We start from the raw sequence: 18,876 nt of genomic DNA, 5'->3' as shown, positions 1-18,876 counted from the left end.
GCTACACTCCAGGTTTACTGTATCCCTTGGATCTTCTTATTGACTATGAATCACAGAAATTGCATCGGAATTAAATACAAAAGGCACAATGCCGACTAAAGTACAAGAAGTCTGACTCTTCTTACAGTCTATGTTTTGAACCATTCATGTGACACTAGTTATAGATACCGGTGCTTCACTCCAGGTTTACTGTATCCCTTGGACCTTCTTATTGACGATGAAACAGAGAAATTGCATCAGAATTAAATAGAAAAGGCACAATGCTGACTTAAGTACAAGAAGACTGGCTCTTCTTACTGACTATGTTTTGAACCATTCCAGTTGGCACTAGCTATAGATTCCGATGCTACACTTCAGGTTTACTGTATCCCTCTGACCTTCTTATTGACGATGAAACACAGAAATTGCATCGGAATTAAATTCAAAAGGCAAAATGCTGTCTTAAGTACAAGAAGACTGACTCTTCCTACTGCCTATGTTTTGAACCATTCCTGTGACACTAGTTTTGGATTCCGATGCTTCACGTCAGGTTTACTGTATCCCTCTGATCTTATTATTCACGATGAAAGACAGAAATTGCATCGGAATTAAATACAAAAGGCACAATGCCGACTTAAGGACAAGAAGACTGACTCTTCTTACTGACTATGTTTTGAACTATTCCTGTGACACTAGTTATAGATTCCGATGCTTCACTTCAGATTTACTGTAGACCTCTGACCTGATTGCCGATGAAACACAGAAATTGCGTCGGAATTAAATACAATAGGCCCAATGCCGACTTTAGGACAAGAAGACTGACTCTTCTTACTGACTATGTTTTGAACTATTCCTGTGACACTAGTTATAGCTTCCGATGCTTCACTTCAGGTTTACTGTATCCCTCTGACCTTCTAATTGACGATGAAACACAGAAATTGCATCGGGATTAAATACAAAAGCCACAATGCCGACTTAAGTACAAGAAGACTGACTCTTCTTACTGACTATGCTTTGAACCATTCCAGTGACACTAGCTATAGATTCCGATGCTACACTTCAGGTTTGCTGTATCCCTCTGACCTTCTTATTGACGATGAAACAGTGAAATTGCTTCGGAATTAAATAGGAAAGGCACAATGAGGACTTAGGTACAAGAAGACTGACTCTTCTTACCGACTATGTTATGAACCATTCCTGTGACACTAGTTATAGATTCCGATGCTTCACTTCAGGTTTACTGTAGACCTCTGACCTTGTTGCCGATGAAACAAAGAAATTGCGTCGGAATTTAATACAAAAGGCACAATGCCGACTAAAGTACAAGAAGAGTGACTCCGCTTACAGTCTATGTTTTGAACCATTCTTGTGACACTAGTTATAGATACCGGTGCTTCACTCCAGGTTTACTGTATCCCTTTGACCTTCTTATTGACGATGAAACACAGATATTGCATCAGAATTAAATAGAAAAGGCACAATGCTGACTTAAGTACAAGAAGACTGACTCTTCTTACTGACTATGGTTTGAACCATTCCAGTGACACTAGCTATTGATTCCGATGCTACACTTCAGGTTTACTGTATCCCTCTGACCTTCTTATTGACGATGAAACAGTGAAATTGCATCGGAATTAAATAGGAAAGGCACAATGAGGACTTAAGTACAAGAAGACTGACTCTTCTTACTGACTATGCTTTGAACCATTCCTGTGACACTAGTTATAGATTCCGATGCTTCACTTTAGGATTACTGTATCCCTCTGACCTTCTTACTGACGAGGAAACACAGATATTGCATCGGAATTAAATACAAAAGGCACAATACCGACTTAAGTACAAGAAGACTGACTCTTATTACTGTCAATGTTTTGAACCATCCCTGTGACACTAGTTACAGATTCCGATGCTACACTCCAGGGTTACTGTATCCCTTGGACCTTCTTAGTGACGATGAAACACAGAAATTGCATCAGAATTAAATAGAAAAGGCACTATGCCGACTTAACTACACGAAGACTGACTCTTCTTACTGACTATGCTTTGAACCATTCCTGTGACACTAGTTATAGATTCCGATGCTTAACTTCAGGATTACTGTATATCCCTCAGACCTTCTTAGTGACGATGAAACACATAAATTGCATCGGAATTAAATACAAAAAGCACAATGCCGACTTAAGTACAAGAATACTGACTCATCTTACTGTCTATGTTTTGAACCGTTCCTATGACACTAGTTATAAATTGCGATGCTTCACTTCAGGTTTACTGTATCCCTTGGATCTTCTTATTGACTATGAATCACAGAAATTGCATCGGAATTAAATACAAAAGGCACAATGCCGACTAAAGTACAAGAAGACTGACTCTTCTTACAGTCTATGTTTTGAACCATTCTTGTGACACTAGTTATAGATACCGGTGCTTCACTCCAGGTTTACTGTATCCCTTGGACCTTCTTATTGACGATGAAACAGAGAAATTGCATCAGAATTAAATAGAAAAGGCACAATGCTGACTTAAGTACAAGAAGACTGACTCTTCTTACTGACTATGTTTTGAACCATTCCAGTTGACACTAGCTATAGATTCCGGTGCTACACTTCAGGTTTACTGTATCCCTCTGACCTTCTTATTGACGATGAAACACAGAAATTGCATCGGAATTAAATTCAAAAGGCAAATTGCTGTCTTAAGTACAAGAAGACTGACTCTTCCTACTGTCTATGTTTTGAACCATTCCTGTGACACTAGTTTTGGATTCCGATGCTTCACGTCAGGTTTACTGTATCCCTCTGATCTTATTATTCACGATGAAAGACAGAAATTGCATCGGAATTAAATACAAAAGGCACAATGCCGACTTAAGGACAAGAAGACTGACTCTTCTTACTTACTATGTTTTGAACTATTCCTGTGACACTAGTTATAGATTCCGATGCTTCACTTCAGATTTACTGTAGACCTCTGACCTGATTGCCGATGAAACACAGAAATTGCGTCGGAATTAAATACAAAAGGCACAATGCCGACTTTAGGACAAGAAGACTGACTCTTCTTACTGACTATGTTTTGAACTATTCCTGTGACACCAGTTATAGCTTCCGATGCTTCACTTCAGGTTTACTGTATCCCTCTGACCTTCTAATTGACGATGAAACACAGAAATTGCATCGGGATTAAATACAAAAGCCACAATGCCGACTTAAGCACAAGAAGACTGACTCTTCTTACTGACTATGCTTTGAACCATTCCAGTGACACTAGCTATAGAATCCGATGCTACACTTCAGGTTTACTGTATCCCTCTGACCCTCTTATTGACGATGAAACAGTGAAATTGCTTCGGAATTAAATTGAAAAGGCACAATGCTGTCTTAAGTACAAGAAGACTGACTCTTCTTACTGACTATGTTATGAACTATTCCTGTGACACTAGTTATAGATTCCGATGCTTCACTTCAGGTTTACTGTAGACCTCTAACCTTGTTGCCGATGAAACAAAGAAATTGCGTCGGAATTTAATACAAAAGGCACAATGCCGACTAAAGTACAAGAAGAGTGACTCCTCTTACAGTCTATGTTTTGAACCATTCTTGTGACACTAGTTATAGATACCGGTGCTTCACTCCAGGTTTACTGTATCCCTTGGACCTTCTTATTGACGATGAAAGACAGAAATTTCATCGGAATTAAATACAAAGGGCACAATGCTGACTAAAGTACAAGAAGACTGACTCTTCTTACTGTCTATGTTTGAACCATTCCTGTGACACTAGTTATAGATTCCGATGCTTCACTTCAGGTTTACCCTTTCCCTTGGACCTTCTTATTGACGATGAAACACAGAAATTGCATCGGAATTAAATACAAAAGCCACATTGCCGACTTATGTACAAGAAGACTGACTCTTCCTACTGTCTATGTTTGAACCATTCCTGTGACACTAGTTATAGATTTCGATGCTTCACTTCAGGTTTCCCCTTTCCCTTGGACCTTCTTATTGACGAAGAAACACAGAAATTGCATCGGAATTAAATACAAAAGGCACAATGCCGACTTAAGTACAAGAAGACTGACTCTTCCTACTGTCTATGTTTGAACCATTCCTGTGACACTAGTTATAGATTCTGATGCTTCACTTTAGGATTACTGTATCCCTCTGACCTTCTTACTGACGATGAAACACAGATATTGCATCGGAATTAAATAGAAAAGGCTCAATGCCGACTTAAGTACAAGAAGACTGACTCTTCTTACTGTTTATGTTTTGAACCATTCCTGTGACACTAGTTATAGATTCCGATGCTTCACTCCAGGTTTACTGTATCCCTTGGACCTTCTTATTGACGATGAAACACAGAAATTGCATCGGATTTAAATGCAAAAGGCACAATGCCGACTAAAGTACAAGAAGACTGACTCTTCTTACAGTCTATGTTTTGAACCATTCTTGTGACACTAGTTATAGATACCGGTGCTTCACTCCAGGTTTACTGTATCCCTTGGACCTTCTTATTGACGATGAAACACAGAAATTGCATCAAATTAAATAGGGAAGGCACAATGCTGACTTAAGTACAAGAAGACAGACTCTTCTTACTGACTATGTTTTGAACCATTCCAGTGACACTAGCTATAGATTCCGTTGCTACACTTCAGGTTTACTGTATCCCTCTGACCTTCTTATTGACGATGAAACACAGAAATTGCATCGGAATTAAATAGGAAAGGCACAATGAGGACTTAAGTACAAGAAGACTGACTCTTCTTACTGACTATGTTTTGAACCATTCCAGTGACACTAGCTATAGATTCCGATGCAACACTTCAGGTTTACTGTATCCCTTGGACCTTCTTATTGACGATGAAACACATAAATTGCATCGGAATTAAATAGAAAAGGCACAATGCCGACATAAGTAAAAGAAGACAGACTCTTCTTACTGACTATGTTTTGAACCATTCCTGTGACACTAGTTATAGATTACGATGCTTCACTTCAGGTTTACTGTTTACCTTGGACCTTCTTTTTTACGATGAAACACAGAAATTGCATCGGAATCAAATTCAAAAGGCAAAATGCTGACTTAAGTACAAGAAGACTGACACTTCCTACTGTCTATGTTTTGAACCATTCCTGTGACACTAGTTATAGATTACGATGCTTCACTCCAGGTTTACTGTATCCCTTGGACCTTCTTATTGACGATGAAACACATAAATTGCATCGGAATTAAATAGAAAAGGCACAATGCCGACATAAGTAAAAGAAGACAGACTCTTCTTACTGACTATGTTTTGAACCATTCCTGTGACACTAGTTATAGATTACGATGCTTCACTTCAGGTTTACTGTTTACCTTGGACCTTCTTTTTTACGATGAAACACAGAAATTGCATCGGAATCAAATTCAAAAGGCAAAATGCTGACTTAAGTACAAGAAGACTGACACTTCCTACTGTCTATGTTTTGAACCATTCCTGTGACACTAGTTTTGGATTCCGATGCTTCACTTCAGGTTTACTGTATCCCTCTGATCTTATTATTGACAATGAAAGACAGAAATTGCATCGGAATTAAATACAAAAGGCACAATGCCGACTTAAGGACATGAAGACTAACTCTACTTACTGACTATGTTTTGAACTATTCCTGTGACACTAGTTATAGATTCCGATGCTTCACTTCAGGTTTACTGTAGACCTCTGACTTTATTGCCGATGAAACACAGAAATTGCGTCGGAATCAAATACAAAAGGCACAATGCCGACTTTAGGACAAGAAGACTGACTCTTCTTAATGACTATGTTTGAACCATTCCTGTGACACTACTTACAGATTCCGATGCTTCACTTCAGGTTTACCCTTTCCCATGGACCTTCTTATTGACGATGAAACACAGAAATTGCATCGGAATTAAATACAAAAGGCACAATGCCGACTTAAGTACAAGAAGACTGACTCCTCCTACTGTCTATGTTTGAACTATTCTTGTGAGACTAGTTATAGATTCCGATGCTTCACTTTAGGATTACTGTATCCCTCTGACCTTCTTACTGACGATGAAACACAGATATTGCATCGGAATTAAATACAAAAGGCACAATGCCGACTTAAGTACAAGAAGACTGACTCATATTACAGTCTATGTTTTGAACCATTCTTGTGACACTAGTTATAGATACCGGTGCTTCACTCCAGGTTTACTGCATATCTTGGACCTTCTTATTGACGATGAAACACAGAAATTGCATCGGAATTAAATACAAAAGGCAAAATTCCGACTTAAGTACAAGGAGACTGACTCTTCTTACTGACTATGTTTTGATCCAATCCTGTGACACTAGTTAGAAATTCCGATGCTTCACTTCAGGTTTACTGTATCCCTTGGATCTTCTTATTGACGATGAAACACAGAAATTGCATCGGAATTAAATACAAAAGGCACAATGCCGACTAAAGTACAAGAAGACTGACTCTTCTTACAGTCTATGTTTTGAACCATTCTTGTGACACTAGTTATAGATACCGGTGCTTCACTCCAGGTTTACTGCATCCCTTGGACCTTCTTATTGACGATGAAACACAGAAATTGCATCAGAATTAAATAGAAAAGGCACAATGCTGACTCAAGTACAAGAAGGCTGACTCTTCTTACTGACTATGTTTTGAACCATTCCAGTGACACTAGCTATAGATTCCGATGCTACACTTCAGGTTTACTGTATCCCTCTGACCTTCTTATTGACGATGAAACACTGAAATTGCATCGGAATTAAATAGGAAAGGCACAATGAGGACTTTGAAAGGGTACAGTACCGCCCAACATTGAAAATAGGTACGAAATTCTTGTCAGAACAACACATTTTTTGTGTAAAAGTAACTCAATTTCAATTAATACAGCGAAGCCGGATACCAGTGTGGGAAAGAATGACAATTTATTTATTTAATTGATCACATGTGCACTCCCTCAAAATAAATCCCTACATCCAGTTTGGTGAGATCTGTGAAAGGAATGAATGTATGGTCGTCTGCTAACCACAGATAGTGAATCGGAATATATGATCATCTTTGAGTCGATCCTTTGGCTACCTTTGGTGAGACCAAAGAGATGGAAGTTACCAGAGCTTTGAGCGTCTGAAATGTGGCTGCCCAATAAGGTAGCAAGGTGCTTCTCCCACTTCGAGAGAGGTGCGAGAGAATCAGAATACGGCCATGTTTCAGCACTCTGCCGCTGAACCTTCTGCTGTAAAGACCTGTTTTTTTGTTGTGCTCCGGAATGAAAGAGTGGAGGCATGATATGGATGTGGAATATTTAAGAGTAGTTAGAATTAATAATTTCTCTTTCACAGGACCTTTTGTGGGGAAAATTACAAAGTGAGGCAGGTAATTTTAAGGGGATTGTAGTAAACCAACGGTCACAAAGAGCCCACGTGTAGATATAAGTTGAGATACTTCCGTGAGCTTAAGCTGAAATATTTAAGAATTAATAGCGTGTGTACAATAAGCTGAAATATTTAAGAATTAATAGCGTGTGTACAATAAGCTGAAATATTTAAGAAATAGCGTGTGTATCATAAGTTGAAGTATTTAAGAAATATCATTCCGTGTGACGCTGAATTTAAACTCTGAGAGAGAATCAAGGTGAGTCGGCCGTTTTTCCAGCAACGCCACATGGCTTGCATTGCACAGGAAGACGTGCGTTTATCTCCAGAGTTCACATTAGGAAAGTAGAAATTACAAAGTGGGGCAGTGTCGTGTGATACTGGGATAAATATTGATTGAAGTGGGAAAGCGGAAAGTGATGAAGTTGTAACCGTTCTTTGTGTAATATTTCATATTGTTGTGTTGTGTATGTCTTGTAATTTGGGTATGTGTGTTTTGCATGGGAGTAGCAAGGTAGTTTCGAAAGATTTGTGGGTATGCCTGTTCCTTCTGTATCGCTCGATCTGGAGGAAAGTTTCGTGAGGATTATTGTGAGAGGCGAAGTGTGAGGTATAATAAAAGATCCACCATCCGATCCTGGGAGTGCACTGTTGCGGTAAATAGATTACGAGACCATAGTATAGAGATTCACTAACGTAAAGCCATGCCCACTGGGCGGAATTTCTCATGTGATTTTGTTGTAGGTTGTAGAATTTGTGTGTTTAGGAATAAATCAAATAGTGAAAAGAAAGAGATTGGTGGCCTTTTTCATTAAATTGTATGTTATCGTAATGTCCCGAATTTATATAAAAGCCGTTAAATCAAAGACAAAAGGTAAATGTGGTATTGCCAGTGCGTAGTGTACAGTCAGAGTTCTATAAATCACTGATAGTCAGATGCGTGTTTCCGTTGCGTATTATTCATACAGGAGGATAATTTGTAACTAAATAGTAAGATACGAGAATTCATGTTGCTCGATAAATTAAGGAAGATTCCACTCGCTTGGCAAACCACACATCTTGCAGGCCTGACTGCTTGATGCCACAGTATGAGAAAGGCAAGTGGGTGCCTCTCATAATTTCGACCCTGCCAGGATTCCGTTTCTTTTGCCACGATAATTTTGTTACCTGGGTATTTAATTTGTTGCCAGGATTCCATTTTTTGCTACGATAATTTTACCTGGATATTTAATTTGTTGCCAGGATTCCGTTTTTTGCCACGATAATTTTGTTAGCAGGATATTTAATTTGTTGCCAGGATTCCGTTTTTTTTGCCACGATAATTTTGTTACCTGGATATTTAATTTGTTGCCAGGATTCCTTTGCCAGGATCGTTTTTGTTAGGATATTTTGTTGTTAGGGTTTGCTGTTAAGATTTTTTTTATGGAATGTATTGTGATAGCGTTAAGAAGTAAAATTTTTTCTGTTTGCAAATTCTTTCTGGATTGGTGAGGATCTTTTATTTTATTTTATGTAATTAATTGCTATATCGCACAAGGCTGGAAGATCGTTCCATAATTTTTTTTGCGTAATGTCCGTAGTAACTAGGTCGCAGTCGAAAAGTGTAGCCACCATGGAGAATAGCGATTCTGGGGTGGACGTAGCAGTGCAGCAGGAAGTAGCTGTTGACCATGGGTTAATGAGCGAGAAAGACAAACGCTCCGAAGGGGCTGTATTGTTCAGTGGACCGCTGCAAGGGGAACCTTTATGCGGCGGGCTTTGTCCACAAACGCGGGCTTTTCCCGACGACGCGGGCTCGGGACTAGGTCAGGTATTCAGTGAAAGTGAAGCTACCCTTAGCGAAGCTACCGTTTCTCAGGCGAACGAGGTGAGCGCGTCGAAAGTAGGAAATAACGATGTGATACTGCAGTTTTTACAAGCGATGAGTAGGGAGACTAACGAAAGATTAGAAGCGATGAGTAGAGATAATAAAGCGATGAATAGGGAGACTAAGGAAAGATTTGAAGCAACTAACGAAAGATTAGAAGCAATCAATAGAGATAATAAGGAGAGAGATAGGGAGAATAAGGAGGGAGATAGGGAGGCTAAGGAGAGAGATAGGGAGGCTAAGGAGAGAGATAGGGAGACTAAGGAGAGATTGGAAGCAAATAAGGAAAGATTGGAGGCAATTGATAAGGGAAATAAAGAGGCAATGAGGAAGCTACACACAGTTATCGATGAGCGTCTGTCTGCAGTTAATAATCGGTTAGATGAGGGGGAGAAGAATCTGGATGCGGTGCAGCAAGAATGTGATGCTGTGAAAGAAAAGGCCAATAATTTGGAGGTACGAATAAGTGCAATAGAAAGCGATATTACAGAACATAGGGGCGTGTGGCCGGATGAGCGAATCAAAGAGATAGTGGAGGACTTACTTGCAGATAAACAAGGGGCATTAGACAGCGTGGAAGCTCAAGTCACACGGCAGGAAATGGCGCTAAATAAACACAGGGATGAAGTTGCGGAGGTAGTGGTCAGAATGAATACGATTAGCGCAGATGTAGAAAAGATCAGTATAAGAGGCGAAACAGGCTCTGACAGTACGCAGCGAGAGGTTTATGCCGACCAGGAGGAGATACAATCACTATTACAGTTTAAAGAGGCACAATTAGAAACAAATAGGAAACATAGGGAAGAACTTGCACAGTTGCAATTAGCGTGCAGAAGCGAAGGTGAAACACCACCAGGTAGACTGCGGAGGGAGAGTGAGATAAATTCAAAAATCGAAAATAGGCAGAAAGAGGCTGACGAACTCAGAGAGTTAGAAGAACGGTTGTGTCGGATAAAACAGGTGGCAAACCCAACTGGGTATAGCCCAAGATCGGAAAACATAAATGCGGAAGAAGAATGTAGGAGACACTTCGTGTCGGTACAAACGTACACTTGTTTTCCGGATCCTGATAATTACCAACATCCATGCCTGTGGCTGTCTCAATTTCAAGATTCATTACCTTCATCGTGGGGACCGCTCCTAAAAATGAAGTTTGTGTGTAACCATTTGAGGGACGAGGCTAGAGCGAAAATGCAGGAAGTTATTAAAGACTGTAGTAGCTACCAGATGTTTTGTGACAAATTTTTAAATGAATTCTGGTCGAAAAGTAAGCAGGACCAGGTTAAGCAAAGCATATTGATGATGCCAAATTGTAACGAAGGTGGTATAAGAGATCCAGTGTCGTGTTATCAGGAAATGCTGAGACGAAACAGGTATTTGGATGTGCTATACGAAACTGGGGAGCTCATTAGGATCTGTATAACGAAGTTGGCAGTGAGATTGCGCAGAGATATAGTGATAGCAGGCAGAGGCTTGAACGATTCTGCGTCATTTCAGCACTTATTACAGGAACTGGGTAACGAGAGCAACATTGTGAACGGCGACATGACTCTTAGGTCAGGCAGAGTTGAGGATAGGAACGGTAGAAACTATCAGAATGACAGGAGAGCATGGAATCAGAGGAATGACGGAAATGGAAGATGGCGAGGAAATAGGGGGCAGAATTCATGGGGATGTCGACCAGCAAACCGGGAAGATAGAAGATGGGACAGAGATGGAAGAAGGGAAAATGAAAATGATGGGCGAAGAGAGGATAGGCAATTATTGGGTTCACGACAGGACAATCATTGTCACAATGACGGAGGGACAAGAAGGTGACTACTTGATAGACGGGTACAAACCAGGACTATTAATGATGTAAATATTAGGTATATCGATTACGGAAAACTAAGGGAGAATCTGTTAGAGGAGGTAGGAGATGTGGGGAGTGAAGTCCACCCAATAATTAGCGTAGAAATAAATAATATAATCGTACCTTGTGTCATCGACACAGGCAGTGTAATGAGTGTTTTGAGGGAAGATGTGTTCAAGTGTTGTAGCCTTACGAAACCATGGCCAACGTTGCCATTGCAAAGGACAACAGTGAGAGGGGCAATTACAGGAAAGGGAATTGAGGTGAAGTTACAAGCGCAGGTAGACTTCGTGTGCCAGGCGAAGAGGTTTAGTACAGTGTTCATGATTGTGTCATCTCTAACTGTTGAAGGGATTTTAGGGGTTAATTTTTTGAACCAATATAAAACAGTCGTTAACATGAGAAATGGTTCGATGGAGTTGAAACGAGATTCGGAGGAAATTACATTAAGATTCGACGATTGCTTACATGGTAAAGATAACGCACACTTAGCATTATGTCTGGCGGTAAAGTCCGGTAAACAGGCACAGAATACGGGGTTCGAACAAGAGAAGAAGGAAATTCATAAATGTTTGGAGGAGGAGATCAGGGAGAAAATCTGGCATTTACGAGGGACCACGGTCTACGGGGAATTGCAGAAAATTTTATACGAGAATAGAAAGGTATTTAAACATGCTGCGGGTACAATAAGAAATTTTGTGTTTAGATTCAAGGTCAAGCCACATAAACAGTTTAGGGCCCAAGTGTACCCGATACCTGTTGTGTACAAAGAAAGAGTGGAAGCTGAGATCGAAAACATGCTACAACAAGGGATTATCGAACCAGCATCCAGTCCGTACAACAGTCCTTTAGTTTGTGTTGAAAAAAAGGATGGGTCAATTAGATTAGTTTTGGACGCAAGAAGGATTAATAAGATAATAGAGCCAGAGACAGATCGGCCGCTGACACTTGACGAATTGCTACAAAAGTTCCACGGGATCAGAGTTCTCAGCTCAGTTGATTTGAGAATGAGTTTCTGGCAGGTGGAGTTAGACAGGGGGTGTAGAAAATACACTGCTTTCTTGTGCTACGGGAAATCGTATCAGTTCCGGAAACTACCATTTGGGTTAAATGTATCATCCGCGGCATTTATCAGAGCGCTAAATACTGTCATTCCTAATGAAATAAAAGATAAGATAACACAGTACGTGGATGATGTCCTGATAGCCGAAAGAAACTGGGAAGACCACAATAGAACGTTAGGCATATTGCTCGGTGCACTGGAGAGACATGGGGTGACCGTGAATTTGGGAAAGTCAGAATTTGGACGAAAAGAAATCGAGTTTCTAGGTCACATTGTGACACCAGAGGGAATAAGACCAAATCCAGACAAACTCGAAGCAATCAGAGATTTTCCGGTGCCAAGAACAAAACGTCAGCTACGGGGTTATTTAGGATTAATCAATTTTTACAGGAGGTTCATTAAGATTGGGGGTGCATCGACACCCAGACTATGTCAGCTGACTGGAAAGAAAACGGTATGGAATTGGGACCCTGTTGCGCAGGAAGAGTATGAGGCGTTAAAGAAGGCACTGCTATCGGCACCTCTTCTCGGGCATCCAGACCTAGGGAAAGAGTTTTGTATGGCCACGGACAGTTCCCGTAGTGGACTTGGGGTAACATTGTTCCAAGAGCAAGAGCAAGGAGGAGAAGTAATACAACAACCTATTGCATTTGCGAGCCGAGTGCTTAGCAAAGCTGAGAGAAATTACACGGTAACTGAGCTTGAAGCTTTGGCAATAGTATGGGGTTTTAGTAAGTTTAGATACTATTTGTATGCAAGGCATACTAAAATCTATACTGACCACAAGTCACTACAGTTTCTGATGTCGGCCAAACTTAACCATAGACGACTCGCTAGGTGGGCACTCTATTTACAGGAGTTTCAGTTTTCGGTCATGTATATTCCTGGGCCACAGAATATAGTGGCAGATGCGTTGTCAAGGAATCCAGTAGGTCACGGTCAATGCTTTGATGAGGAGGTAAACGAGAACAGATATGATATATTGTATATGCAGGGCGTGCCGTTCGAGAAATACATAGGGACGGTACTCACAAATATCGCGAAAGAGCAGGATAAAGACGCGTCATGGAGAATGGTGAAGGACAGAGTTACAGCGAACTTAGATGCCAATATAGCACGTTTTTATACAATTCAGAACGGGGTCCTTTTCTACCGTAGAAATCCGAACACACAGGACTGGGTGTTGTGTATACCAAATGAAATAGTCAACAAGCTGATCTGGTACACTCACCTAAGTTACGGGCATTACGGGGCAAGGAAATGCTGTAAGAAGTTAAGGGAATCAGTTTATTTCATTAGTATGGAGAGGAGGATCAAGAACGTGCTTGGTAGTTGCAAATTGTGCCAGAAGGCAAAATCGTTAACTATCTCATGCAAAGCACCGCTTTTTCCGATAGTGCCAGGTAGATTGACGGAATTCGGAGCAACAGATTTGTTTGGCCCGCTACCTAAGTCAGTGCAGGGATATAGATATGTTTTAGTAGCAGTGGAATTGGTGTCAAAGTATGTGACTTTTACCGCATTGAAACGTGCGACGGGAAGGACAGTGGCAGCAGCGATCGTTAAAAACTTTTTGCGAGAAGTAGGAACTGTAGAAAAGTTCATAGCTGACAATGGACCGCAATATAGATCCAGACAATGGCTAACCACACTGAAGAGAAGAAGGATAAAACCGGTGTTCATATCCCGATACCATGCTGCAAGTAACCCCAGTGAAAGAGTGGTAAAAGAACTGGGAAAATTGTGTAAGATCTATTGCCATAGGCAACACAGAAGTTGGAGTATTTTTCTCAAAGATTTTCAGGACATCCTCAATGAGCTACCACATGGAGCAACTGGATTATCACCAATTACGGTACTAAAGAATGAACCACCACCAGATCGAGTCAGGGAGCTGGTAGATTTTCCGCGATCAGGAAAGCAGAGGAACACAGAAATTGTCAAGGTTGCGATAGAGCGTATTAAGAAAGCAGCTAAGGATAGGCAGGAGAAGCAGAAAGGAAAGATCCGTAAGATCGAATTGGCAGTAGGAGACAAGGTTCTAATTAAAACTCATCGATTATCAAAGAAGCACAGATTCCTAACTAGCAAATTCTTTACTGTGTATAGTGGACCATTCAGAGTGAGGCGGATTGTCCATGAAAATGCTGTACTGATTGAGACGATCAAGGGAAAACAGTCTCGTGGGCTTCATCACATTTCTAACATCAAATTATGGAAAAGTTAAGGATAGATCTAAAGTAGGCAATTTATGGTAGATAGTCAGTGTATTTATTTGTGGTGTGTAACGTTGTGCAGGGTCAAATCGAACATAAGAATTTTCAGGCGGGATGTCAGGAAGTATGACGGAATAGACTGGTCAAATGAGTCATGAACAGGAGTCGACAGAGTGGTGTATGTACGTATTTTTGTCGTATGAATAAGGATCAAGCAGAAACGACGTGATGATTTATGAGGGAATAAAGATGGTAGATAGAGAAGCGACGTGATAAATAGTAGTGGATAAAGGTGATAGGTAAGGGAAGAAGCGACGTGCAGCAGTGTGATTAATAGATAGAGATTCGACGTGATGAAACAGTGGTAAATAAAGGTGAGTAGAATTGAATAATGTGGAGATGTCTTAGATGTATGTTACAGAGAGACCTGTGTATGCTGCAATAGAGATTGATGCGAATGGCGAAGGAAGACCAGGAAATGATGGAGTAATGGACGGACGGAGAGCCGAAATACGAATGAAGAGATGAGGACAACTGCACAATGTGAAAGGACATAAAGGGAGTATGAGATCCAGATGGTGAACGTTGTGGAACACTGACGTAAGATGTAATATAAGTGTAAGATCTAATTCTTAGCATAACATTTGCGATTTGGCAAAAATAATATTTATTGTTGTTGTTGTTGAAGCCTGGTACCAGGATAACTAATCAAAACGGTACCAAGAATGTGTACAGTTATTTTGCAGGTTGAATAATTTGTGTATTTTTGTTTCTTAGATGAAATGTCGCAATTCTAAGTTGATATTTAGCATGAAGTGAATGCGGAGGTAAGCCGATGGAGAGAGGTGCCAGAGTGAAAGGACGAATTCGGAGACTGGAAAGCTATCTCCGGAACAGCTTCATGTGTTATGTGGTTGAGTATAAGGGAGCAAAGGTATGGTATGTTGTCGTGAGTGTGGTGGTGTTATAAGTATAAGGGAGCAAATGTATGGTATGTTGTCGTGAGTGTGGTGGTGTTAAGGTTAACTGACTTCTAGACCTATTCTGTTAGTGTATTAATGGATTGAATGAGAAGGAAAATGTGATGTCTGGTGAGTGAGAGTCGTAGAGTAGTGTGATCAATGCGCCCACTCCTGTAAAGGGGATCCTACCGATCTGTAACTAAAACATTATTGTGTATTGTTTGATTTGGATGAACCTCGATGGCAGGTCAGGATTTGACATCATGTGGATGGTTCATACATGTCCTAGAAATGTTGTTATATATAATAAAATGTAAAATGTAGAAAGAGATACTAATTTCAGTCTGTCACAAACACAAAGGTGCATTGTATGTTGTAGATTTAGAGTCACCAGTTTCTAAAATGTTTATTGTCTTAGGATGTTAAAGTAGTTTAATATTTAATAACCTGTGTTAGGTAACTGTGAGCTGTATAGATTATTTCTTATTTTTTTGTTAGGACACTTTCAAGTGGTATTAATTTCAATCTGTCACAAGCACAAAGGTGCATTGTATGTTGTAGATTTAGAGTCATCAGTTTCAAAAAAAAAAAATGTTTGTTGTGTTAGGATGTGAAAGTAGTTTACTATTTAATAACATGTGGTAGGTAATTGTGAGCTATGTAGATTATTCTTATTTTTTGTTAGAACACTTTCAAGGGGTATTAATTTCAGTGTGTCACAAGCACAAAAGTTCATTGTATATTGTAGTTTTAGGATAAAGTTTCTAATATTTTCACTGTGATAGGATGTTAGAGTAACCTACTATTTGATATTGTAATTATGAGCTGTATAGATTGTTTATTATTCCTTTTGTTTTTTTTTTTTACACTTTCATGTTTTGTATGAGGGACGACAGGTACAATGAATAGCACGAGTGTGGGCTGTCTATAGAAAAGAGATAAATGTTGATGTGGTATGTGTAGAAAACTAGGGTGTATAATTTTAATGTAAGAATTTCCTTTTGTCTGTAATGTTGCGAGATGCACGGAAGGCTAAATGATTGGGTGTCGTAACGCCCATACCGCTAGCGGGCCGAGCTGACGATGCCATGGCGACAGGCGACAGAGCCGCGGCACTCCCCACTCCACTGTCGGACGGGGTACACTCCACGCGCCCGCTACAGCAGGTCAACGGCCTGGGGCGACACGCACGTACCACTGGCCATTCATGAGTTCCGCCACCCTTACGACTGGGGAAGGTATCCCGCGGAGGCAACAGCGGGTGGTTTCTTCTGCTCAACGGCGCGCGCAGCGGCGCTACTGCAGAATGGACGAGGCGCGGCAGAGCCCAGCGAGCATTTTTTTTACCAGCAGCTAATAACTAGTACTGGACTCTGGAGCCGTGAAACAAGATGACTGCGACTTTCCATAATGTGGAAAGTGAAGGACTGGTGTTTCCACGTTGTGAGTGGTGGAAAAGATTTTGTCTTTAGCAGACAGGACGATCGTTTTGTTTTGTCTTGACCACTGAATGGTGGGATCCATAAACTTTTGGCAGTGACTTGTTAAGTGTGCTTTGTGAATTGCATGTGGGACACTTGGTATACTTAGAGGACAGTTGTCGTTTGGTGAACAATTATTGTATGAAGGCAAGAAACTAGAGTGGGACATTGACATTTGCGTCTGTAGTAGGAGACATTCCTTGAACTGGTGCGGGAATAAGTGCTGTTTGTTGAAACTTACGACTTTTAATTACACCATGAACTGAAAGGACAGAACCGTGGGTAATAGTAGTTGTAGGGCCATTTTTTTGGACGAACAGATTCGTGTGGATGGTACTCTGACAGTGACTATGACATTTGTGTTTAATGTGAGATACAGTTTACTGTCCAGTGCGTGTTCAAAATGCCGATTTGAGTGACTCAAAGACTTTCGTCCGGGTAACCATGGGAGAGCTTTGACACCGAGACAGTGGTTCTAGGAAAACTATCAGCAACTTTTTGACCCCAAGAAGATCACAGAATTAAAGGTTTCCGTGTGACTCGCAAGATAGGGAATAATGTATTTGTAATTGTGTAAATGTTTTTTTTATGTGTTTCATTCCTGGAGGGACAGCAAGTGTAATTGTATTTCATCAACATTTGTGTTTAGAATAGTTAGTGTTTGTTTTTTGTCTGTTCTGGGTTATCAAGTTCACGTAGCATGTTTATTAGAATATTTGGTACAATGATGCTCTAATTATAAGCCAGTGGCGTAATACTAACGTAGCGGTTCATGTAGCATTGATCAGTAAGATTGTCACAGGGGACAAGAGTTTGCATTGCACAACAAATATCGGAATTAACTGATGTATTTTGATGTCGTCCATAGTAATAATCTTGTTGGTGTTTTGACTGAAGACACTTATTTTTATTATCACAGTGGTGACATTTCATATTAAAGTGTAACGAAGGCTAGTCGAAATGCAAGTTCTTGTCGTCTATATGTGTGACAACAGAGAAAGTATTTTTTTTGTCTTAGAATTAGTGAAATTTGGATTACTCATAAAAATAACGAAGATCCCAGTAACTAAAGCAAAATTTTATCTCAAGATTATTTTTTCATTTCAATGATGTGATGTTTTATTTGTCATGTAGATTGTTGTAAATTAGTATGTGTACGTTACTCCGGATTGTGGAGAGTACAATAATGCAACAACTGCCAATTTGGTAAAGTAACAACATTTGGTCGTCAATTTGAGGTCACCAGGGGCTAAGGTCTCCTCCTGGTTACTTTGATGACTTGCTACGTTTGTTCGATTACAGTTTTCTTAAAAAAATGTTCGGAACTACCCTCACATTGCAAGGATAGTACCGTGCCATTTTTTTCTGCATGGGTAGCCGGTGGTGAAAGGGTACAGTACCGCCCAACATTGAAAATAGGTACGAAATTCTTGTCAGAACAACACATTTTTTGTGTAAAAGTAACTCAATTTCAATTAATACAGCGAAGCCGGATACCAGTGTGGGAAAGAATGACAATTTATTTATTTAATTGATCACATGTGCACTCCCTCAAAATAAATCCCTACATCCAGTTTGGTGAGATCTGTGAAAGGAATGAATGTATGGTCGTCTGCTAACCACAGATAGTGAATCGGAATATATGATCATCTTTGAGTCGATCCTTTGGCTACCTTTGGTGAGACCAAAGAGATGGAAGTTACCAGAGCTTTGAGCGTCTGAAATGTGGCTGACCAATAAGGTAGCAAGGTGCTTCTCCCACTTCGAGAGAGGTGCGAGAGAATCAGAATACGGCCATGTTTCAGCACTCTGCCGCTGAACCTTCTGCTGTAAAGACCTGTTTTTTTGTTGTGCTCCGAAATGAAAGAGTGGAGGCATGGTATGGATGTGGAATATTTAAGAGTAGTTAGAATTAATAATTTCTCTTTCACAGGACCTTTTGTGGGGAAAATTACAAAGTGAGGCAGGTAATTTTAAGGGGATTGTAGTAAACCAACGGTCACAAAGAGCCCACGTGTAGATATAAGTTGAGATACTTCCGTGAGCTTAAGCTGAAATATTTAA

Source organism: Schistocerca serialis, chromosome 12 (assembly GCF_023864345.2).
Source record: "Schistocerca serialis cubense isolate TAMUIC-IGC-003099 chromosome 12, iqSchSeri2.2, whole genome shotgun sequence".
Lineage (NCBI taxonomy): Eukaryota > Metazoa > Arthropoda > Insecta > Orthoptera > Acrididae > Schistocerca > Schistocerca serialis.
Note: the sequence above shows the minus strand (reverse complement) of the source record.